Source organism: Meleagris gallopavo, chromosome 1, assembly GCF_905368555.1.
Source record: "Meleagris gallopavo chromosome 1, MGAL_WU_HG_1.1, whole genome shotgun sequence".
In the NCBI taxonomy this organism is placed as follows: Eukaryota; Metazoa; Chordata; class Aves; order Galliformes; family Phasianidae; genus Meleagris; species Meleagris gallopavo.
Window position 1 is genome coordinate 19,160,154 of NC_139404.1, and position 26,600 is coordinate 19,186,753.

At 36.9% G+C, this 26,600-nt stretch overlaps 1 long non-coding RNA gene across 1 annotated transcript; it reads left to right on the forward strand.

The window, feature by feature from the left end:
* The first annotated feature begins 3,609 nt into the window (after window positions 1-3,609).
* LOC146545220 (uncharacterized) lies at window positions 3,610-23,952 on the forward strand. The gene is made up of 3 exons (XR_014881614.1): window positions 3,610-3,701; window positions 9,806-9,932; window positions 17,997-23,952. It is a non-coding gene; the product is annotated as an uncharacterized LOC146545220 (long non-coding RNA).
* The last annotated feature ends 2,648 nt before the right edge of the window (window positions 23,953-26,600 follow it).

Below are 26,600 nucleotides of genomic sequence, written 5' to 3' on the forward strand. Positions count from 1 at the left end.
TGCATATAGGATATCCATTTAGGTCAGCATGAGGCAGAATTGTCAACAGGTTTACACCAGCACTTTCTATATATCAGAGAGAGATTTTTTTTCAGTTCCATAAGCACTACAGAATTGTAATATAATTACTAAAAATTTATCTCTAAATTTCTCTACTTTTTATCTAAAGTCCTTATGTCATCCCAGAAGGGAGGTTAGACCTAGGTATATTCTGGTGCATGTACATGTCCACTGTGAACTGAGAATTATAATCACAGAATCATAGAATCATTAGAGTTGGAAGGGACCTCTGTGGGCCATATAGTCCAACTCCCCTGCAAATGAACAAAGACATCACAGTTAAATCAGATCGCCCAGGGCCTTATCCAGCCTCACTTTGAAAGTCTCTAGGGACAAGGCATAAACCACATCACTAGGCAACCTACTCACCACCCTCAGTGTAAAAGATTTTTTCCTTATATCTAACCTGAATCTACCTTCTTTGAGCTTGAAACCATTTCCCCTTGTCCTATCATCACAGACCCTGCTAAAGAGTCTGTGACCTTCCTGTAGCTTCCTTTTAGATTCTTAAAGGCCGCTATCAGATCACCTCACAGCCTTCTCTTATCCAGGCTGAAGAGTCCCAGTTCTGTCCTCATAGGAGAGGTGTTCCATTCCAAGGATCATTTTTGTGGCTCTTCTCTCACTCCAACAGATCTACATCTCTCCTGTACTAAGGACTCCACATCTGAATGCACTACTCCAGGTGAGGCCTCAGCACAGAGTAGAGGGGCAGGATCACTTCCCTTGAACTGCTGGCCACACATCTTTTCATGTAGCCCAGGATATGGTTCACTTTCTGGGCTATGAGGGCACATTGCTGGATCATGTCCGACTTTCCATCCACAAATACCTCCAGATCTTTTTAGGTAGGGCTGTGCTCAACCCTTTAATCTTGATTTTGTACTGGTAATGGGGGCTGCCTCGACCTAGGTGCAAGACCTTGAACTTGGATTTGTGGAACCTCACGAGGTTCACCTGGACCTATTGCTCAGTCTCCCTAGGTCCCTCTAAAAGACATCCTGTCCCTCTGGTGTGTTGACCATACCCAGCTTGATGTCATCAACAAACTTGCTGTACTCGACCCCACTGTTGATGTCACTGATGAAAATATTAAAGAATATTGGCCTCACCACTGACCCCTGGGGAACACCACTTGTCATCGATCTCCATCCAGACACTGAGACATTGACTACCACCCTCTGGACCTGATCCTGCAGCCAGTTCTTCATCTTTTGAACCGAACAGTTCATGAGTCAAATCCATATCTTTCCAATTTGGAGAGAAGGATGTCGTGGGGTACCATGTCAAAAGCCTTACTGAAGTTGAGATGGATGACATCAGTGGCTCTTCCCTTGTCTATTGGTGCAGTGACACCACCACATAAGGCCACTAGGTTGGTTAAGCAGGATTTGCCCTTGGTGAAGCCATGCTGGTTCTCCTGTATCATCTCCCTGTCTCCCATGTGTTTAACCAAAGCTTTCAGGAGTATCTGTTTCATGATCTTCCCTGGCACAGAGGTGAGACTGACAGATCAGTTCCTGGGGTCATCTTTTTTACCCTTTTTAAAAACGGGTATGATGTTGCCTTTTTTCCTATCACCCAGGACACGGTTGTGGGAATCATCCCACCAGGTTTCAATATCGACAACTATATCATGGTAGCACAGTAGCTATCAACTCCTATTTGTTTCCCCAGCTGCATGCACTGGTGTAGAGGAATTTCAGCAGGGCAGTTGGCCTCACCTCCTTAAACTTTGATTTGTTTCTGTGTCCTTACCCAATACAGGAAGAAGAGAAGATGATCTGCATATTCAATTCCTTTAGCTGTCATCCCAAGGCCCTGACAACCCTTTTGATAGCCCTTGACCACATGTAGCTGCTTCATCTCTCCCTATATGGAAAAGCAGTAAGGGACTGTGGTCTGTCAGCCGTACTAGGCTAGGTAGTTTCCTGGTGAAATCCTTCACCTGCATGCCAGCAGACTTCTCTAAGAAGAGGGTCTCCTCTGCATATTCCCTGTAGGGAAAGATCATCTACCACAAATACAACAAACTCATCTCTTCATCTTCAATAAGTTAGCCTTGATGTTGGAGGAAGGCTTTTTCTGGTTTGGTTTTGTTAGCATGTGTATGCTGAGTGGGCTGTTACTACCCTCAGACGGGCCTTCCACATGCAAGGCCCCATACCTGTTGCACAGAGGCACCTGAGGGAGGAGGGGGCGATGGAACAGGCAAGAAACATTTTCGTTTGCAGTTTCAGGAGCAGACTTGCCTCCATCCGCTCTTTTCCTTTGTGTTCTTGCCTCCAGTCTTGCTGTTTTTTTCTATAACCTGTTAGCCTGTTGCAATGCAGGCTGCCTTATGTTTGTGTTTCCTTTTCTTTGAATTAACCTGTTGGGTGAATTGTGGTTTCCTCACTCCTTCTTTTTGTCCCCAATGACACGTTTTAGTCTATATATTTCATCATGAAGCCTAGACACAAGGCAGAGCAAATCAACTACCTGCTCATACCCCACACAGCTGTTCTGACTGCAGCCCCACGAAGCTGTGTGAGCTCATGCACTCTACACAGCCGGAGCTCTGAACTGCTACATGGTCACAGTCAGGGTTGCAACACCCTTCCTGACAGGACAGACACCCTAGCTCTCCTTCGGGTGAAGGCCAAGATTAATTCTCTGCCCTTGGAGAGTGATAATCCTGCACTTCAGAGCGTGACGACCCTGAATTTAGCGGGTGATAATCGCCTAAGGAATTTATCCCCTAACCCTCAGGGTTCTCGCTCTCCCTGCTCTCCTGCCCTGCGCGAACTGCCCAGGGTTCCCGCCGCTTCCCAGTGACTGGACGCACGCAGGACGGGTTTGGCCGCTGTTACCGCCCGGCTCCGCCCCCACCGCGTCAGCGCTACCGCGCGTCAGAGGCTGCTCCCATCCAACGGTTTCTTCCTCGGTGCTTTGCCGCGGGTTTACCCTTCTGTGAAGGCTCCCTGGGTGTGAACTGCTTCTATGCAGCTGATACGTGCGAAGTCCTTGCTAAAAAAAAAACAAAACAAAACAAAAAAAAAACCCTCATAATTCACTGAATAGAGTTCCTAAGATAATAAAGATTTTTGTTTTAAATATAGGGTGAATGTTATTTCCACAAGAGAGAGCCCCTGTCCTTCATGCTGGAGTCATCTCAGAAACTTTTCATCAGTTGTGCAGTATGATGCGACTAATTACATTCTCAGTTTTAACCTCCAAAGAAACTAAGATATTGAATAGATAACCAATTTTCTACTTTACTTAAATATGTGGTTTTCTGTTTGTCTGTTTGTTGTATTTTTTTTTTCTCTCATTCTATTTAGTGAGAATATACACATTCTAATTGGGTCTTTAAAAGTAGAAAATAAGGCAGTATACTAAAGGTGATGGTTATATTCAAATGGGATTTGGTAATTAATAGTTTCTGTGAGTTCATTATGCTGCAGAAGAAGCAGCTAGTATAGTTCATACTACAAGCCCTGCTTTAAAAAGCACAGTTCTTTTATTCCCCCTGTGATTTTAATGAAGGTACTGCACCATGGTGATTGCAAGCATGTGACCGCAACAAAAGTCTTGTATGACTCCAGGGAGAAGCTCAGCATGAGTAAGCAATTCCTAGCACCATCTAAAACTACTTTCCAGTAAGACATATTATTTTGCTTTGTTTTTTTCCGATCTTATAATTCCTGTCACTCCCCTGCCCAACAAAACATAATTGTTACTGTATCTCCTACATCAGGAAACTTAATGACTATCATACCTAAAATTTCTTAGGAATAATGTATGTTATTTTTTCCCAAGCCATATTTTGTTATAATAGGTCCCAGATAAATTTAATGAAGACTTCATTCAATCCAAAATATCAAAATACATTTGGAAACAAAGCAAAGTGTTTCCAAGAAATAAGAGCTTTCACTCATCACAAATAACACAATTACTTGAGTATTTTACAACAAATCTGCAGGAGACAGGAATTTGTTCTCAGTGAATAGACTTTCCTAGTCTGTTGTTCAAATCTGAACTAAGATATATTAAATTAGATGATTTGAGCAACAGTAATATTTTTAGATAACTTTCATAAGAAAAGCTGCATCCTGTCCCTCTGTCAGTTTTTAAATTAAAAAAAAAAAAAATCCAGACAGTTTTACTATTTTTCTGACTCTTGAGTCAGCCTTTAGTCTGATTTAGTAACTCTACTGTAAGAACTTGATTATGCTGAAGAAATATCTTAGAAATACCATACAATTTCCCAAGTCAGAAGTATCATAATTTTGCAAGCCCAGGGCAAGTCTGATAGTACAGATTGTCGCACTACTGCTGCTGCACTTACTCCAAAACTGTGCTGACTTACGATCATAAAACTGTTCAGTTCCAGGCAAATATATACAATTTGCCTGTACACTGTTTTGCAGTGTTGTATACAACACTGGGCTCTGTGTGTGTAAATGTCTAGTATGAAAGCTGTTCTATTTAGATTTAAAGTACTTCACATTTGTGAACACAAAGTCTAATTTACATAACATTTAATATAATCCTTCATTAAGAATAACTTATGCTTCTGTCATGTGATCTGGAGCAGCATAATGTTCATCAGCCAAGAGCCGTAGCATTTTTTATCCAGGTGCTGAAAACAAGGCTTTTTCCTTGTTTTCAGCACCTTCTTATAAACCACAATATTATAAATATAAATATAAATAATATAAATCAAAAATTGAACAACTGACTTCAACAGTTCCAGCAAACCTTCACTCTATATCCTCTTCCCTTCAGAGAGGAAACATTTGCAGATTAAGTTCCATATGTCTTTATTTGTTTAAGACTTTTTAGGACTTGGTGATACCTACAAATTCCAAATTGGGACCTAACTTCTGATACCTTTGTTTACCTTGCCTTGAATATTTATTCAAATCAGCCAGGTCACAGTACCAAGTGAGCTCCTTAAATATTCTTTCCCCTTGACCCGAATAGGAAGCTGACCTGACGTTTAGTTCTTGCCATACATGTTAACAAAAGACTTGAGTTTGCTTTGCAATGGTTTCTGTGAACTGATTGATAAAACCTGCAAATATTACTTTTAGCAATTTTATGTTTCCCCAATTGGCTTTTTGTTCCTGCAAGCACTCAGCTCTCTTTTTGCCAAATTAATCAATGTATTAAAAAATTATTTGAAATTATATGAAAATTTTTGCTAGTTTATGCACAAAGCTTGATAATAACACACATGCACTTTTTTTCTTTGAGAACTTACTGAGATCTTATGTTTATTTTTCATTTATTTCATTGTCTTTTTTTTTTCTTTTTTTTAAATGTGATCCCAGTCTATTGCCAAAGTCATATATATTATTAAATAATGGTAGTTTAAATGCTTGCCAAGGATAAAGAGGTGAGGGGGCAACTAGAGGCAGATTACAATCAGATGTCTTTGGAAATCTATTGAAGAATTGTAAATGTGGATCTAAACCCATCAGTTTAATCCAATAACAGATTTTAAGAGTGGTTGATAGGACAAGTTGGAGAAATGGCAGGAAGTTCCTGATGGTTACACTGGGATTTCCAGGCTCAGAAGTATGTCATTTTCATTTCTGCATTGGCTTCTTGCTACAATCACAGAAAGGAGGCAGGACAGGGGAGTAGACAGCTAAGGTTTACCTTTGCAATTCAACTGTCTATGCTCTCATGCCTTTTTTTTTTTTTTCAGGACAGGAATAATTTAGAAAACACTTTTAATTACACGTGATGGATTGGCTAATTATATTGACATAAGGTTTTTTTTAATTAGACAGTGTTTGGAAAACATTTCAAACATGAAGAGGATCGTGCTGATGCTAGAGTTAAAATCATTTGATCTGGTGAGGCCTGCAAATGATGACAATGGACATCTCTACTTATCTGCATTGAAGCACTCACATAGCCACATTTATTTTAATATAACGTTGTGAATTATTCTAGTCAGACATTTACACTGATCAGCAATCTTTGAAATGTTTTATTGGCCTCTACTAATCACTTGATCTCCTCTGATCCATTCTTGTTCTTTTACTTCTCTATGTGAGATGAGAAGTGGAAGATGGGCCTTGAATAATTTAAACTATGTTGTGATTTGACAAGACAAAATAAGACTTTAAAATAAAGCCGTTGGCATTAAAGTGAAACAACAGGCTGGACAAAATTACCGTTGAATGTGAGAACCTTGTTGAGCTTTAAGAAAGATAGAATAATGGAATGATAGAATGGCTTGGGTTTTAAGAGGCCTTAATGATCATCCAGTTCCAAACTCCCTGCTGCGGGCAATATAACCACCCACCAGATTGAGTACCTTCAGGATGGGGCAACCACAACTTTGTTGTGCAAACTGTTCCAGTGCCTCACCACTCGCCGAGTAAAAAATTTCCTTCTAATATCTAATATAAGTCTCTCTTCTTTAGTTTAAAACTATTCCCCTTTGTCCTATCATTACTGGACCAGGGAAAAAGTTAATGTCTCTCCTGTTAATAAGCTCTCTCTGAGTACTGGAGAACCACAATGAGGTCTCCCCGAAGCCTTCTCTTCTTCAGACTGAATAAGCTCAGCTTGCCCAACCTTTCTTTGTAGGAGAGGTGCTCCAACCCTCTGATCATCTTCACAGGCATCCATGAGTCTAAACAGGCAGCCTCAGCCTCTCCTCATTGACTGTAAAATAAGCATCTGATACACAGACTTACTGTCACTTATACCACCATTCCTAGGAACAAGAATGTTTCAATTTAACATACCTGCTTCCGGTTGCTAGTAGCAGCTTTTTGGGTCTGGAGAAGCAAGGCATCTGAGAGAGAAGATATTTACAGGTTGAAATAATGCTCTGGGAAGATTGAAAAATAGTATTTGAGTTTTTAAAGAATAAACTGAACGAGTAACACAAGATCAAGAAAATAATGAGTTAATTTTAATTTTAATTTTAATTTTAATTTTAATTTTAATTTTAATGAGTTAATTTTCTAAAACAACATTCATTGAGAAGTCACCAATAAAGTAAAGCAAAAAAAAATTATAGTGTAATTATTAGATATTTACTACTGCACGGCTGTGACATAAGTGTTGTATATATACAGCAAAGGAAATTCCCTGCCCTAGAGAATTTATCTAGTTAGATAGGAGAAGTAGTAAGATAAGATAAAGATGCACAGACTTTCTTAGCAAATCAGTGCCAGAAATGAGATAAAGTTTAACAAAATGATGGGCTGAACCTCATGAAGTTTAAATGATCTGATTAAACATACTGAGGTGGCTTATGAAAGAAGGAAGGGAAAGTCAGATGATGTAACAACATTTTTTCCTTCAGTAATAGTTAGCTAATAGCATTTTTATTATTATTAAAAGTCATATTGCCTTGTAGATTGTTACTTTTTATTCTATCAGAGGTGTTTGATGTATTATTTCCAAGTCTGCTACAATTCTTCTTATATTTCACTACTATATTTACCCTTTTTAAAATATACTCTTAAGTTTTATCACTAGGTCCTCCAGCCCTATGATCATTTTGGAAGCCAGCTCTAAAGTCTTTCTTGTTGGAGATCTCAATATTCCAGATGAGGCCTCATGAGAGCAGAGTAGAGGAGGACAACTGGCCATTCCTCTTTTGATGAAGTCCAGGATACAGTTGGTCTTCTGAGCTGCAAGCACATACTGCTGACTCATGTTCAGCTTTTCTTCACCGTAATCCCCAAATCCTTCTCCACAGGGCTACTCTCAATGAGCTGCTCTCTCAGTCTGAATTTATATCTGGGGTTATACTGATCCAGGTGCAGCACCATGCATTTGGACTTAAACACATTAGCTTCTTATGGGCCCACTTTTCAAACTTATCCAAGCCCCAGTGGATGGCATTCCTTCTTTCTCAGCTTAGCGGCATCTGCAAATATACTGAACATGCACTAAATCCCACTGTCTAAGTCACTGATTAGGATTTCAATTAGCACCAAAACCAGACCAGCTCCCCAGGGGACACCACTCATCACCAGCCTCCACCTGGACATGCAGCCATTGAGCAGAACCATTTGGCTTTGACCATCTTAACAATTCCTTCTCCACTGAATAGTATATCCTTCAAATCCATATCTTTCCAACTTAGAAATAAGAATGTCACATAGGACCATGTAAAAGACCTTGTACAAATTCAGGTAGATGACATCAATTGCCTTTACTCTGTCCACTGATGCCATCACACTATCATAGAAGATTAATAGCTTGGCCAGACAATCTGTCCTTGGTGAAACCACAGTGGATGTCTTGGATCACCTCCTTGCCTAAACACAGCTTCCAGGAGGATCTGTTCCATGACCTTACTGGGCACAAACTCAAGGCTCACTGGCCTGTAGTTTTCTGATTCTTTCTTTGTATATTTTTTAAAAATAGGAGTGACATTTCCCTTTCTCCAGGCACTGGAGACTTTGCCTAACAGCCATGACTCTGAATGTATTATTGAATGTCTTAACAACTACAGCCGTCAGTTCCTTTAGGACCCTAGGATGCATGTCATCAGGCCCCATGGACTTGTACACATTCAGTTTCATCAGGTGGTCTTGAACTTTTCTCTTTGCTGACAGTTGGAGGGATGTTGTACTCCTGATCCCCACCTAAATGTTCAGGAACTTGAGGGATGTTAGATGCCTGACTGACAATGAAGCCTGAGGCAAAGAACTTTTTGAGTACCTCAGTCTTCTCTGTATCTGCTGAAGCCATTTCTCCCTTCTTTTTTATCAGAAGGTTTACACACTGTTTGGCCTTTCTCTTCTGACCAGTGTATGTGTAGAATCCCTACTTATTTTTCACATCCCTCAACAAATTCATTTCTATCTTTGGCTTTGCTTTTCTGATTTCACCCCTACACATCTGAATGGCATCCCTGTATTCTTCCCAAACCACGTCCTACTTCACTGCCCACGGATTTCCTTTTTCTCCCTCAGTTTTACCAGCAGGTCCTTATTCAACCATGCTGACCTTCTGCCATCCTTGCTTGATTTCATACACTGTTAAATGTAGAGATGTTGTGTTCTCAGAAATGCATTTTTGAAGAGATGTCAACTCTTTATTCCTTTTTCCCTAAGGACAGCTACACAGGGAATCTCATCCAATAATTCCTTTAGCAGGTGGAATTTTTCTCTCCTGAAATTCAGAGTCCTGACTACATTCTTTGCCAGGCCAATACTCCTCTAGATTACAAATTCAATCAGAGCATGGTTGTTATAGCCCAGTCTGCCCCACATATGTCTTGGAACATGTATCTTGAAAAGCTTCATAATGTTACATTGTTAAAACAATTACTAAATTCTTCACTATATGAGAATGTATCTCCTGCTGCCATAATATCATTGATCGAAGTTTTTGTAGAATAATTTGGTCTTCATTAATTATATATCAAGAAAAAAAGGAGCAAGTTATATGTGAATAGTCTAAAAATTGTGTGTAATTTTAAAATAGTATAAAGCTAAAATTAAATGTCTTTCCTCCAAATCTGTTCAAAAGCTTTTATCTGCTTGAGTTTAGAAGGATTTATAATAGAGACAAAGAGACTGATAAAGTGGAAGAAGAAAATGCTGTCCCAACATCCACTCTGTCTCTACTCTTTCTGACCGCCATGACATTCTGACAATGTCTGAAGTCTAAAAATAGTCCAGGTTTTTATCTGTGAAGCTTAAATGCTGTGTTAGCATTCTATCAAATGATTCCTTCAAGTATCAGTGTAATTTAATTTATTGGTTTTTTGCAGTTTACTGTGTCCAGCAAAAGGTTTTACATTACGTACAGATCTACAGCCTGTATCTGTTCATCATGAAAGGAGACCAATGGCCCTAACAACTTGAGAGTGATTTCTACTGGGGCTACCAAAGCAACAAGTACGTGTATTAAAGTGCAGGTCACATGGCTTAGTTTTTTAAGGCTAATTAATTTCAGCAATTATTGCCTTATACAAACTGCAGAATGCATCGGTGACCAAGTGAAATCAAGTGGACAATTCTTTTCCATTCTATAGTGGTAAGACCTTGCTGTGTGGAAATATTAATGTCATTATAAGAACTGCATATAGTATACAGGGAAAACAAATTCTGCAACTTGACTAGAGACTGGTTGATGGGGTCTTGAAGATGCTTAGTGTAGACGTTTCAGTCCATATTACTTTATCATCTGTCACTGTCAAATGAGTTATAAAGAGAGCTGAGTAGCTAAGCTTGAAAGATTGCCGTTGAAAGGTTGTTTAATTCACCAGCTTTACAAAGAATTTATGAAGCATCCAGTAATTCAAGTAATGCGAATAATACAATATATATATATATTTAATGTAATAATATTGATCTAGCAAGGAAAAATTAGATAGCTCCTACTTGTTTAGTTTTCAGTATATTGTGAAAATAATACTTAACTGAAAATCAGAAATAATTTTACATTACAAATAACAGTATTACAAATTCAAAGCCTTAGATCTCTGCTTTACCTGTACAATTGAGTTAATTTAAGCACTCACCACATATGCAGTTTGATCTGTGTTTTAGTAGAAAAGCAGGTGTCTACCTAGGCTTTAGGGAGCAATTAACAATTCATTTTGTATAAAACCACAGTGTCTCACTGGCAAAACTAATTGAAGTAAATAAGACATTTTCAATCAGCTAAAAGAAAGCATTAAAACAGCCTTGCAAAATTGTCATGACAAATTACCAACCAAAGCATAAAATCTTCTCAGACAGCTTTTACCATGGTGATTGATGAGAATGAAAAAATTAACGATATCTTACTGGCCTGACAAAGAAAAGTGCTTTCCTGACTGAGTAGAATTTTGTGAGGCAGCATTAAATAATGGGAAAATAATGAAATACAGAAATGCATTTATTTTTTAAGTATAAATATTAACAGTGCTCTTTCTACTGTAGTAAGGAAGAACAAAATAAAAATACAAATTTTCCTCTCATCCCCTCACGACACGGGCTTTTTCTGCCTATGGCCAGAGGGAAATATTCTAGGTCAGTAGAAGGTGAGATTGGGAAACTGACTCAACCACTGGCACAGAAAACAAATGTCATGCATGGTGTGTGCAGTGGCATGCAGTCCTCAGACACTGTCCCCAAAATCTGAGGTGTGTGGAAGGAGAACCTACACTTCAGTCCTAGCTCTAAGGAGAAATATTACCAGTCTCCCACACTCTATACCTGTCCCCATGTATCTGACAAGTAATCATTACAAAGACCTTCTCAAGGGGCAGGACTAGATGGAAGAGCAATTGATGGGTAAGATATAGGTCCTATATAGCTAGATGAGTTTTATTAAACATTTTCAATTTCAAAGTGCTTTCTTTCCCTTTTCCTAATTGTATGGGACAAGCAGTCATCATGCATATGTTTCTAGTATCATGTCCTCCTAAATCAAAAGAGGAATCTTTCAGTTCTTAGTAGTTGCATAGGAAAGCATGGTAAAATATAGAAGAAAAAAAAAAAGCAAAAGAAAATGAACAAATGGCTCAACTAGTGAAAAGGAAAGACATTGCCCGTGAAAGTTACTGAGGTTTTAATTTTGAGTTTCATTTTGTAATGTGAAATAATGAAGAATCCTTTCTGTATAAGAAGTCATGTAATTCATCTTACATAATATTCCAATAAAATAAAGAGTCCAGAAGAGTTTGTTCAAGGAGCAGGGTTGTTTTTTTTTCTGTCTTTTACGATTGTACCTGTTAAAAAATTATTGTCTTACTGTCAGAGTGAGATGCATTTTAGGCTGATAATATGATATACTATGCTATATGATGAGACTTGTCAACATGATTATATAACTCTGAGTTTATAGAAAAAAAGACATTGAGTTTATTTAAGCAAATAGTCTTAAGAAGCTAAAAGGCCAAAATTCTTCCTAACTGCAGCGACCCTTGTGAAAAGGAAGGTAATTAGGGAGGCTTGAGGTTAAGAAAGAGTCCCAATCTCTTTCTGAAAGGTCAGATGTCATGCAAACTGCAGCTAATGGTACTAATTTTACTGCATCTCGTAAAGAATACATGACAAAATGTATGTTTCAATGAGATAACAAAAAAGGGAGGGTGGGAGGATTTCATGAATAGAGTGAAAAGGAAATGCAATCTTAAAATTTTTGCCCTCAGGAAAATGTATTTCACAAAAAAAAAGATCCCAAGAAGAGATAATTTCCCTTAAGAAGATAATAGATTGTCTAGATTCTAGAATGTAAATTTTGAACGTGGTTAAAAAACCACAAGTTATGTAACAAGGAAGAAGTATGTGCATCTCTCTGAAACTTCCAAATCCATACAAACAGAGGCAGTGTGTGACAATGACCCAAAGGACATATAATGAAAATATACTCAAGTAGAACAATCAAAGTCACGTGGGATTCCTTCCTTCAGTACAGCTTTTTGTGCACAATGCACAGGGATGGCTTTTAGAATCGAATGATGTTCTTCAAATGAGAAGTGTGGGCACAAGTTTTTTACTTTTTCATCCAATTTGAGTGATACTTGTGTTAAAAGCTGATAATCATGATTCAGAACTCAACTCATTAAGTGCAGAAATATGGAAAAGTTTCCGAGCAGCTAAGTTATTACATTTCCAATGGTGACAGTTAGTGATAGTTTAATCAAAAGAAACCTGAGTGAAGATTTTCCTTTTTCAGTTTGATAACCTTTGGATTTTTGCAGAATAAGTACAATGATGTCTGCTTGATACACACCCAGTGCTGTCAGAGTTTTTGAGGAAAAACATAAGATTGGACTTCTGTATTTTTTAAGGACTTTAAGGACTTTTAAGGACAATAGTTGAACATTTATAGGTCATCAGTGTATGTAAAACCAACCAGTTTTTTTTTCCATCTCTCATAATTCACTTTTAGTGAAATTCCAAAGTTACAATGAACTGATTGTGAAGAGAATTCAAAGCTCATATTTCATTGCTACTTAATTATATATGTATATATATAATGTCATTTGTATCTGTGTGAGTAAAGTGAAAGGGTGATGAGAAACAAGCACTAAGACATACTTCAAACTTCCAATAGATTTAAAATTTGATAATCTGAGGTTTTCAAGATTTTGTCTGGAGCATGCAGCTACAGAAAGTATGGTTTTTAAGGAGACTTTATTATAAACAAAACCTGGAATGCAAAATCAGAGATTTTCTGTGCAATTTTCTATCAATGTTTTACTGTATAATGTATATTTAATTTTTATATGCAAGTCAATGTTATACGGTTCTCCAGCTAATCACTGATAAATTACAGTATTAATTCTTCAGTCAATATTGTTTCTTCTTAAAATTAATTGATTCAATGCCTATTTAAGGACCTTTACTGGTCCTTAGCTAGCTTTGAAAAAGATTCACAGTGAGCACAAATAAAGTAGAAGTACAGGAAGAACAAAATTAGGTTTTCAGTTCATGCTCTGTGTCTCCTGACATTTGAGTGTTTAAACTCTTCAACAGAACTAAGGACTCACACTTGCCTGAATACAATGCAAAAGTGTATGCTTGTCTGTACCCATAGACTGAGTATTTCTTTAGTTCTGTTAATCAGATTTTAATAAAGGAGAGACAATGAGAAGGTAGTATTGACCTACAACATTCAGGAATGGATTGATATGATACATTAACCTTATGAATCTGTGTCCTGCTTTGATTTGAGCAGATCCATATTACTTGGCAGTGTAGCCTCACAGAGTTGGATTGAATCTCTTATTGGTAGTCCTCTTCTCTGAGATGTATCAAAGGAAATAACCTTATGATGACTATATTCTTTGGGGGCAGCAAAGTGCTTAGCCTTATTGCCTCTTTTATCAATATCTGTCTGAAGATGATGAGAGATTTATCAAGTAAATTTGAGATGAGCTTTGCCACAGTGATGACATTCAGCTTTAAGAGAAAAGAGCATTTCAGGACAGAAGATACAACATCATCACTTGAACCGATATGTGGTTTTCAGAAGTCACTGAAATTGACTTCTGAAATACTGTGGTCTTATGTTCAAGTAGTGATGCTATGTGGGAAGAATTAAAGAATCATTAGGTCAAGAAAGTGCAAGAGGGAGCACAGTGCTCTATCTTTTAGCTGGGGACACTTAGCTGATTGAGAAAACACAACTTTTGCACTCAAGATTAAATTTGCGTTTTCTATGGAACTAGTGGGTAATGATCTAGTTGTATAAAAGTATGTGGAATACTCAGTAAAAAACAGACATAAAAAAATGTATTTGTTTTTCACAGTTCGCTTGTAGTTTTCATCTCAGTACTTTCTATTGCCTTCTAATTGGATCTTATTGAATATAGTTTGCCTGCCTTCTTGTCAATCTGTGAGGAAAAGCTATTTTATTCCAAATATTACATAAGTTTTAACTCCAAACTAACTATTGATAGTTGTCCATTGTTTTAATTCTCTCTCTCAAGGAAAAGAAGTTTCCCTTTTCTTTTGTGTCTGCAGTAGCAGAATTAGACATATAGGTTTGTGAGGAAAAGGATAATTGCAGATTGAGTTTAAACAGTACAAATTTAGGCATAGATAATACATTTTCCTGCTGTCCAATTGGAAGTATTAAGCATATAAACTTGCCCTATTTTACTTTTTATATGAATTATGTGAACTTCACTTATCTCAATTTTCCAGCAAAAACTAGTGTATATGTAATAGTGGACTTATTATAGAATTCCACTCCTTGCTGCAGAGCTTTCCTAACTTCTTTCCACATAGCTTGAAAGAAATTATTCCAGTCATGTAAACTATCTCCAGTTTTGCCAAATTAATTTCTTCTTAGAAGCTAGAAATTACAGACTCCTGTCTTGTTAACAGAACTTATCACTTCTCTGTCACCTGAAAAATTGCTAGATTGACAATTAAAGATTTCCCAATGAAACAATCAGCCGTTGGCCAATCCATTGTTATTTTTCTTACCTAAACGATAGTGGACATTCTGTACAGCCAAGAAATAACTCACTGGAGCACGAGCTAAAATTCGTACAAAGGATGAAATTGTTCTGTTTCACACTAGTTGTTCATCGCAGCTACTTGCTGACATACATCTTCTGTAACTTTTCTCTTTGCCATGCTTTTTCCTTACAACTGTTATAATGCTGAATAATGCTATGGTGTTGCTTACATGTATCTCAGCACCATTATCACTGGGCATGATGGTATACTGAAATGACTTCCTTTTTCAGTTTCAGCTGTCAGTTCTGGAGATGTTAAGCATGTGCAACATGATTGCAGCAATTAGAGAACAGTGCCAGAGCATTTGTGTTGGGTGGGTAATTACCTTCTCATTTAAATAGTTTTTATATTTAGAATAAGCTGAAACTTATTCAGAAATTCATCCATTCCTGAATGTTGATTCACAGGATGTCTGGCTAGAGAAAGGGTCCTCTGTATTTGCTATAAGGAACATCTTCCCTCTTAATAAATATTATACAAATCCAAAATACTTAAAGAAAAAAAGTGTTGTGAAAAGAATAACCATTTTTTCTTACCTTTTTCAGAGTGTTTAGAAATGCTACAGAACAGATGGGGAAGCAAAAGTCAAAGTGATGTCTTATAGCTAGTAAAATATAGGGGATTTCTCTATGAAGGTTTCTGGAACCCAGTATTCTCCTTGGATTAAGCCTTCTTGAACTAAAAATATTCTGTGTTATTTTATGTTAAACAGCAGATGAAAGAGCTGAATAAGGAAAGATGTATTTGCAAGGAGAAAGGAAGTACATATTTCATCCTTAATATCATAGAATGTACCTAATAAGTAGCAGGTACCTAGAAAAGGGTAATTATGTCATCTGAGACTCTCTAGAGCATCCTAGACATCTGCATGAGGCTGATAAGTATCACACAAAACTAGAGAATATTTGCAGGTTTTGATGCGCTTGTGCCCTTATGTACCTGGCACTATATGAACAGGAGTTGAAAGAGGTCATGTCCAGATTCACTTCCTTGCTGTGTTCTGGGTTTGTGAAATAAAGCAGCATGATCTTTGGTAAGACCTTTCTATAGGAGTAAATTATTACTTGAAAACTCCTTAGAACAAAGGGGTATATTTTCCTTAACTTGCAATTTTTATTCACAGATGCCTGAATATTGCCCACATTTCTTGTGCTCTAAAATCTAGTGCTAGGTGGTGTGCTATATACAGTTCAGATTCATGTGCTGTTCTTAACGGCTCATTTCATTAAGAAAAAAAATTGAAAAATAAAGGGGAAATTGTCAAGTGTCATGTGTAGGCCAATGTGTTAGTTGTGTGTCTCTGAACTAATTCAAGGACTATCTCCTACTATTTGTTAAGGATCTTGTGCAACAGTTCTAAATAGTCAAGATCACATTAAAACGATCTCAAACATGCAGTACAAGTGCATTTTTCTTTCCATTATCACACACTTTTTTTCTGATGGCCAAGCAAGTTCACAGAGCTGAAACAAATACCTGAATTGATATTAGTGTCTGCTTATATCAGGGCTTGGAACCATGAATTGTGTCTGATTACAACCAATTTATAAGGCAGAATTGCTTCTTAGGGAGGTGGTATTGGTCTAATATTAGTAGACAAAGGAGTTGATGTGTGCATCACTGCTACTTTTTGATTTTTATGTGTGCAAATGACATTTGAGCTAACTATGCCTGTAGCTTCTCCTTGGTTTTCTAAGATGCTATATAAACTTTACTGCTTTCCAGAGCCAAAAGACTAGTGTATAATCAGAGCAGTAGCAGCAGAAAAATTAAAAACAATGTGAAGATGTTTAAATGTTTTTAAATAAGAAGGAATTTATTCCAGATCAGTGATGAAGGTCACTTTTGGTCCTAAGAGAGGAATTCATAAGGAATATATATATATATATATATATGTATTTAAATAGGGTTGGTGAGACACTGGAACAGGTAAACCAAAGATGTGGTAGGTATCTTGTTCATGGAAACATTCAAGATGAGGCTGGACCAGGCTTCGAGCAACCTGATCTAGCTGTAGATGACCCTGTTCATCATGGGGGAGTTGGACTAGATGACTTTTGCATGTCCTTTCCAACTCAAACAATTCTATGATTCTACAAAATTCAAGTGTTAGAAATCTCATATGTGGTATTACAGTAACTATTATGACCAAAGAGCATACAACATCTCCAGAAATGTGCTTTAAAACAAGAAAGAGCAAATTTGATTTTTAGACCCAGAACTCACATAACTAGTAATTCATATCAAAGAGCCAAAGCTCCGAAAGATGCTGCATTTAGGATATGCACAATTCTGAAGACCTATGTAACTAATCACGAGTTTTCTGAATGCTTTCATTTGATCTCTTATTTTCTCTGCTGATCAAAATGTTGTTGCTATGATCTCCTTTCACCTATCTACTTGTTATTCATACACTTTCAATCACATGCAGGCATTGCCTAAAGATGAATACATGCTTGAACAGTTGCATTAACAACAAATTGCTGTATTAGAGACTGCCAGTATACAGTATACTGGCTGTATACATCATAGGTGACTGATGAAGGTGTGAAAAGAGGAGACTGTGATTTCCTAACCAACTTGAGTTGTAAATAGTCTTGGTAACATGGAGCTGTAGTGCAGGCTGAAACTATGAAAAATGGTATTTTCCTAGGCATTTGCATGCATATACACACCATCCTGTCTGGGAAAGAGATTTTGCTGTGTGAAAATGTGGTGTTTGCAAGCTGGATCACCTGAAGGCTTAAAAGATAAAGTGGCATTTACTACCTGCCTACTACAGTATTTTGTTTTAGCAATACAATGCAATGGGATTCCTTAGAAACAGGAAAAAATAGCTAACAATGTAGCTGCAGTAATGCATTGCTTTTCCTACCGTGGCATTTGATAGCCAGTTTAATTCTTGTTTGAAACATATAAGCAAAAAAATAGTGTGCTCAGGAATTATATCATCTCTTTGAAATTTGTTATTCTAATACAATAATGGCTTTCCTTTAGGTGCACAGCAAAGCCACCTGGAGCAACCATGATGACATCAAAACACTGGAGTGACTAAAAATGGTCAAATAATTTATGAACCTGGAAATAGGAAGCCAGTTGAAAGGAAGGAAGCAGAATGAGAAAAATATTATCCTCCTTAAAAATGAAACATTTGAGAAACAACTTCAGCTCAAGTTAGTGTTGATTTTGTAGAGATTTTTCAGACTAATGTCATTCAAGTCCTGCAAACCCAGAAAATACCAATCAATGAAAGGTGAACTAAGCATTATACTTGAAGGAAGGTAAAATTGAATTCAAGAGACAGAAGCAAAAGGCAGGCTGCAAAAATCTTCCTTCCAAATTTAACTGGTTTATTTTCATCCTTTCTTCTTTGGACATGAAGAACAGTAGTCACAACTCCTATCACGTTCTCCTCAAATATTATTAGTATTTTAAAATGTACTCTGTGTTGCGAGATATAGTAGAAAAAGTATAAAAAATTACATTTCAGGAACAGAGAAAAGCCCGAAAACCTAAGTAGTTCACAGGCAGATAATTTGTACAACATTTTTTACTTTCTGGTTAACAACAGCTAATGGACACAGCTAAGCTAAATGTTTGTTTGAACTCTGATACATTCAGCTTCACTCTTGCAATAATTGTTATTACTACTACTACTTTAAAAAAAAAAAAAAGAGAGAGAGAAAGAGAGAGAGAGAGAAGATCAAATTGCATATTTCTTACATTCAAGAATAATTGAAAAAATAAAAGACCCAAATGAAGAGATTAAATTTCTAAAAATCTTGTCTTTTCCAGCAGCTTCTTCTCACTAGAACCATTCATTTGGAAGGGCTTATTTAATGTTGTCCTTCATTTTGGGAAGACTTGAAAACTAATGCACAATTTGTATCCTGGAACAGACCATCTGCTGTGAAAAGTTCCCATATCGAGAGAACAGAGGGATAAGTTCCTAATTAATTAGGTATTTTAAGAGAGTTGGATACACTTTTCCCAAGATGGTTACAGTTGATAAGACAATCATCTGTCTGTCAAGCTGTGTCTTTTTGCCTGTTAGTCTAGCTAGAATATTGGAGAAAAGTCAGAGAGATGTTTATTGCTTATATCTTTCTTCTCCTTCCTCCTCTCCTACCCCCCACCAAATGAAAGTCATCCCAAGAACTGAATCACTGAATGTAGTCATAGCCTTTTTTATCCAAAGTTGTTTTGTTTTCTTGTTAATGGCAAACATACAAATGTTCCAATGAAGGCATATCAAGGACAAAGGGTATTATGGGAGTGGATTTCAGATGTTATTTATAGCAAGATTTTTTAATTTAAGGCTATTAATAGCAACTCTTTGCACAAGGGGTGAATGAACAATACAGATGTCTCAATCTCTGTTGAAGGAGCTATTCTTTTTGCAAAGAAAAACCCTGTTTGTACAAGGCACCATTTACAAGTCTATTGTGTTTTTTTTATAGCTATGAAATAATGTTGTTTTTATCTCCTTCAGCTCAGCTAGGCTGCTGGCTTCCGTTTGGCAGCTTCACAAACAATCTGTGTGCAGCAAGCCATGCTTAGAAGCTCCCAGAGTGGATGACAGGAAAGATTGCACACTGAGACAGAGAGACAGCATGGTTTCCTCATAAAATCAGTCTTTGAAGCCCAGGATCATAGGGAAGTCTAGTAAAGGAAGCAGATATTTAAAAATCCCAAAAGGGCTTTACAAAGAATGATAAAAAATAATTTGAGTGTTTTTAACTTAATCCACAGAGAGGGCATGAGAGATAATGTGTGCTTTTAGGACAGAAGTATATCTCTAGATCTTTTTTTTTTCTTTCATAAAAAATAATATTTCACATACTCTAATCCCCATAAAATGAAACTAGTAACCAAAGTACAAACATGGAAAAACAGAAAGAGAAGAAAATTATGATGCTGCTTACTGTAAAGCATCCTGTAATCTGTATCTATTAAAAAGTAGACAATAAATACAGTAGGAGATACATACATTTCCATCATGATGTTGCAAAATCACATCCATGATTTAGGAAGATTGGTTTTGTCTCCAGGAATTGGTCAACTGAAAGATTTTGAGAAACTTCTTTAAATGAGCCTTGAATTGTCCAGATACATAATAGCTCACAACTCTATCAGAAAGTTTACTAGTAATCGAAAAATCCTTCCTTATCCTAATTTCTGTTTCCACTTCCAAAAAGGTCCAGTAGTCAAAGGGAGAGAGGTGCTGGTAACCTAAATTCTATTATTTTATTTGTTTGTTTGTTTGTTTGTTTGCTTGTCAGTGCCTCACAACTCAATTTAGTAAGGTAAAGCAGAACAACAGCTTAAGCAGTTTGGAAGTTACATTGAAGAGATATGGCAGAAATGCAGCTCAGTTTATTTCCTGAAAAGCATTTATCATTTCAAAACTAAGTTTTTGAAACTATTTGAAGGCTTTTTTTTCTGGGGAAAGAGCTTTTATGCTAATCTCATAAATTCACTCTAAAATAAGTTAACATTAATAGTACTAAGAAAAATATTGAAGACAGAATGCTCTCTATGATGCTTTTCAAAACAACTGTCTCCATTCCACACAATTTAGTGGAGACTGTTTAGGAGAAACTTGATCTGAAAATCCAATATCATGAATTAAATAGCCCTTATTTTCATGGGAGAAACAGTTGAATTCTTGGAAACTGAGAGCATTTGTTTTCTGCATCAGCTCTTCCATTTTCAATCAGTATGATCAACAGAAGCATCATTTTCAAAAACATGGCAGTACACACTCCACATCTCCACATATCTGTCACACAAGAGGAAGAGACATGACCAGCATAATACAGTTTTTTAAGAAGGGACATTTGTGGACAGAAAACAAAACTTTGTGACCTTCTCTTTGATCAAGTATTTACAACAAAAATTAACTATTCAATATTAAAGGAACTGCTGGTGGAAAAATAATTAGGCTTAATTTTTTTTACTGGGAAGTAAAATTGTGACTTTGTCTTGACATTTTGTAATAGAGAAAAAAAATCTAATTTGTTGGTGGAATTCAATCAACACAAATTATTCATGCATCTTTAGAAAAACAATGACATATCACTAACTAGATTTTCTCCCTTGAATGAAGCATGCAAATTAGTATCCAGATTAATGAATTGAGAATGCATGAATAGAGAACATTTTTGATTCTTAAACAGAATGAGGAATGCATACCCTCTCTGATCTATCATTAAGTTTATATCTTCAGTATCAACAAGTAAAATGATAGCACAAGGCCATTAACAAACACTTTTTAAGAAACATGTACAGATTACAGCCCAACACCGGTACCCAACCTTCTTACTTGACAGTTTTATAAATTTGTTTATGAGACTATAGATCTTGTTGCCAGCATTCTCTGGATCCCCTTGAAAATCTCAGTTCTGATTTTCACTGTAGTATACTTGACAAAAAATGTTCATTATTACGTGAATTATCTATTTTTCTATTGATTCAGCATCTCAGATCATGCTGATCTTTAGACTGAATTAGACACTTCACAGCAGTAAGCTGGCATTGTTACCAGGTTACACTTCAGACAAATAGAGGGCAATTTAAAGCAAGTTTTTTTTGTTGTTGTTTTTGGTTTTGTTTTCTTTGTTAGGTCAGCTATCTTAGTAGCTATTTTGAAGGATTTCATGATTGGTAGAAACGATTCTATTTGAATGAAGTGACTTCTATATGAATGGTTGCATTCAATTCTTCTGCTGGAGATTTTAGAATCAAGAACAGCACCACATATATTAAACAGTCTTTAGTACATTATATATAATTCTCTCTTAGTGAACATTAACTTTCTGAAAGCTTCCATGGAAACTGTAGTCCTCTATTCATTCATTTGTAGTCTTCTATTCATATTGCAGGCTAAGTGTGGCACAAACAGCTGCAAGGGAGTTCCAAACAACTGCCTTGCCACACCTTAAAGTCTGATTTGGAAAATGTAACCTTTGCATGAATATTTTAGATACCAGCCTATCTAAACCTGAACCTTTGCTGAGAAAATCCTGACATTTTTACAGATTTGGATGACATGTCTGAAGTTTCCTGGTTTCCTAATGTTTACCCTTGACAATCCTCAAACTATTTTGATTTTAGCTGTCAGCTTCCACTCAGCATCATAAACTGGTGCACAGCACCAACTGTAAGCATAAAATCAGTACATTCTATTACTGTTCTTCAAGTCATGCCTTAGCTTGCAAAATGTTTACATTATGACTTCAAATGGGATACTTCAATTTTTATAGGCTTTTTTTTCTTTTAGTTATAGATGCCTGGAAAACAGATTTCCTGGTTTTGCTTGTTTATTTGTTTTCTGATTTTTTTATGTCTATTGAGCCATGGCATGAAAGAATTTCTACTACTTCTAAGTATATGATATCTTGTCAGTGAGGAATGTAATGATGCTCTTAGTGCATGAAGTTAAATTATTTCAAGTTGCAAAGGACTTCCAGGAAAGGGCCAGAAGGTAAGATTCTAATAAATAAATCATAGGTGTCTACAGGGAGACAGACTCTTTTGGGTTAAGGGACAGATTAATCACAGATTCAAGTTTTGCCAGAAAGTTGTACTATATGTGGACCTGTGTCTACTGTTTAAAGCAGAGTCTTGAGAATCAAGACTTCTGATTCCTCCTGTAACTGAAAATTTTTCTTTGGGCAGTTTAACCTTCCAGCTTTTTTTTTTTTTTTACCTTTCAGTAAAGTAGATGTCATCAGTACTTATGATTTTAAAGTACCACTTTAAAAGATTACTTATGATTTTAGCAAGTCAGTAAGAAAGGGATTTCATTCTTTCCCTACCAACATGGTAGAGATTTCATTTCATTAAGTAGAAGGAAGTGTTTTTTATACTAGCAGTTTATTTTGTATTGAATATAATAATATTCTTCTAAAAGCACTGTGAAATAAAATATTGATGCAATCTTATATTAGTCATATCAAAAAAATCTACTGAATAGATGAAGTGAAATTCTAATCAAATGAAGACTAAATGCAGATTCTCACTGATTTAAAAAGACACTGAACCTCAAAATCAGGGGTATATAAGAAACACATGAAACATATGGAATAATATCTGTTCTTTATATAGCAGAAATACTTTTTACTAATGTGAGATGAACAGTGATTTCACATGAACTGTCAGAAAATTCCATATTTGTATTTTAAATTCGTGGATAATAAAGGAGTTTAAAACAGAGAAATCTTAAAAAAAAACTCAAGTGATGACACAGGCCAGGTTTTATAGAGCTATAGAGAAATCAGAATGAACATTTTTATGTGACTGCTTTAAAAAGAAAGCTATGTCAGTGTGAAGTGTATTGTCAACAATATTTGAAACTATATCTGGAGATACAAACTGAAGACTAGATATGACTAAAACAAATTTTGGTATTGTTCTCTTGGAAGTTATTTGAACTTAGCAAATTTTAAGAACCTCATTTCCACAGTTCAGTTTCACTTATTGACTGCATTATAGAAGCTTATTTAGGTTTAGATAAATTATCAGTATATGTGAAAAGGAGTTTGATTTATGAAACATTACTTTATGACATGAGGTCATGTAAGCAATAGATTCACATATGTAAAATGTATTTACTGCTATGTTTAATTTATTAAGCACTTATTCTGAAGTACTTTAAAATAGATGACATAAAAGATTACAACTTCTATCATACCTGTTGATATATACCAATTTGCTCACGACAAACTAATATAGTGTGACATTAAAAAAGAATGTGTAATAATACATTTTCAGTAATATACTACTTATACAGGTCAATTTCCAAAAACGTAAACGCTTTGATTTAGGATATGCTACAGTATAGTATATATATATATTTTTTTTATAGTATATTGTACATTCTATTGTATAGCTACATAGTAAAGATGCATAGCTTGACTTTTGCACTCAATAATAAATGGCATCCACTTTCTGTCCTGTCTTTATTGTCTAAGTTGTCTTAATGTGTCTGTCTTGCACAGTTCTAAACTTTACGTTCATCACAAAACTTTACAGACAGTAAGTTCTATTTTACGAAAGAGTTGCAAATCTTGAAAATAGCAAACAGAAAAGCACTGCTATTGTGATTAGGGCATCTCTGAATATCCAACATTCAATAGCGGATTGAGAAAGATCTATTAACACAAACTCTAATAATAGCTTTCTTCAGTCTATGTGATGTTAATCTGTTTTGCACTTCTCACACCAAAATCACTTTCAAATGCTTTGATTATTTTTTCCACAGCCTAAACTCTAGTGATGTCATAGAATCATAGAATCATAGAATCACAAGGTTGGAAATGACCTGTAAGGTCATCTAATCCAACAGTCTTCTCATTACCACTGCTACCACAAACTAAACCATATCTTGTAGCTCCTCATCCAGGCGCCTCTTGAACACTGCCAGGGACGGCAACTCCACCACCTCCCCTGGCAAGCCATTCCAATGCCTGACCACTCTCTGAGAGAAAAATTTTTCCTCATGTCTAACCTAAACCTCCTCTGGTACAACTTGTGGCCATTTCCCCGGGTCCTGTTTGTTGACTGGGAGAAGAGGCCAAACCCCTCTTCACCACAACCTCCCTTGTAGAGTGCAATGATGTCTCCCCTGAGCCTCCTCTTTTCCAGACTAAACAATCCCATCTCCTTGCAGACCCGACACTTGGTCTTGTTGAACCTTATCCCATTCACCTCAGCCCAGCGATCCAGCTTATCTTGATCCCTCTGAAGGGCCTCCCTACCCTCAGGCAGATCAACACCACCTCCCAATTTGGTGTCATCTGAAAACTTACTGAGGGTGCACTCAATCCCCTCAACTAGGTCATCAATAAAGATATTAAACAAGATAGGCCCCAGCACCGACCCCTGGGGGACACCACTTGAAACGGGTCACCAGCTGGACTTAACTCCATTAACCACTACCCGTTGGGCATGGTCCTCTAGCCAGTTCCTTACCCAAAGAAGGGTATACCTGTCCAGACCACAGGCAGCCAGTTTCCCCAGAAGAATACTGTGAGAGACTATCTCAAAGGCTTTGCTGAAATCTAGGTAGACTACATCACAGCCTTTCCCTCATCTACTAGACTGGTCACCCAGTCATAGAAGGAGATGAGGTTGGTCAAGCACGACCTGCCTTTCATGAATCCTTGCTGGTTTGAATCCTGGACACCACGCACATACCGTGTGATCTCACCTAAGATGATTTGCTCCATGACTTTTCCCGGTACGAGGTCAGGCTGACAGGCCCGTAATTCCCTGGATCCTCCTTACGGCCCTTCTTGAAGATGGGAATCACATCAGCAAGCCTCCAATCATCTGGGACCTCTCCAGTTAACCAGGAGCGCTGATAGATGGCCGAGAGCAGCTCGGCAATCACCCCCGCCAGCTCCCTCAGCACCCAAGGGTGTAGGCTGTCCAGTCCCAAAAATGTAGAGCTAAAGATGCTACCACGCATACCTTTCAATTAATACTTCTATGAATGTGTTAACAAGATCTTTTGACAGCTCCGAATGTTTCCTGCCATCTGAGGTGGCTAGATGCTGCTTATTTATGTCAGTGTGACCATAAGCCCAACAAAATGAACTCTGCCATTAAAATTTTGAGAACTTTGACAAGGCAACTAAGGCAATATGTCTTCTAGTTTTGATTCAGGGACAGAGTCAGGAAGGCCAAGGCCCAACTGGAACTGGACTTGGCAAGGGGTGCAAAGAACAAGAAAAGCTTATATGGGCTCATCAATCAGAAAAGGAAAGTTCAAGAGGGTATACCTCCCTAGTGAGCAAGACAGGCAGAAGTGAAGAAATCAAGGTCTTCCACTTCCTGACCAAATCCTTCAACTGCTAGACTGATATTTAAACTTTCTTGAGGATACGATGAGTGAGGAAAGCATCTGTTATATTTAAAATATGTAACATAAAATCTTAAGAAAGGAGGGGGAAGAGAAGCCAGCATTATACACTGAACAAAGGGTACTCCAGTTTCAGAGATGTGAGATTTAGTTTTAGCAACTGCACTTCTCAGTATATTGATCTCAGAAGATCCCATTCTGAACTTCACTCTGTGGCTATAATGCACCAGGAATATTAATGACAAAAGTAGACTATGAATCAGGTCATCTTGTGGAAGTCAAACACAGTAAAACATGATGTTCACAAACCTTTGGAGCTTTTATGGATATCATCCTTTGGACCCAGTTGTAGTTTACAGTACATCCTCTTTCACTCGTTTGGGATCTTAGAACTACAAGATAGAAGAAAATTCAGTTTTGCTTCACTTTGAAAAATGTAGACAATACCAGGCTGTGGAAGGAGGTTTTAGGGTAAATAAAAGATTTTTCATTTTTATCCACTATGAATTTCTTAGTAGCCTTACAGATTTTGCAGTTTCCGTAAAGCTATGAAATATTGAGGAGTCTGAGTCTCACAATGTTGTCTACTAAAGACCTCTTACCTCAGGTATCAAATATCAGTTTATTAGTACTAAAATACAATTTCTTGAATAGAAGACTTGCAATGACTACTTTAAGTGCAGCTGAACTTTACACTGCCTTTTCTCTAAGGCTGCTCTTTACCCTCAGGCCAA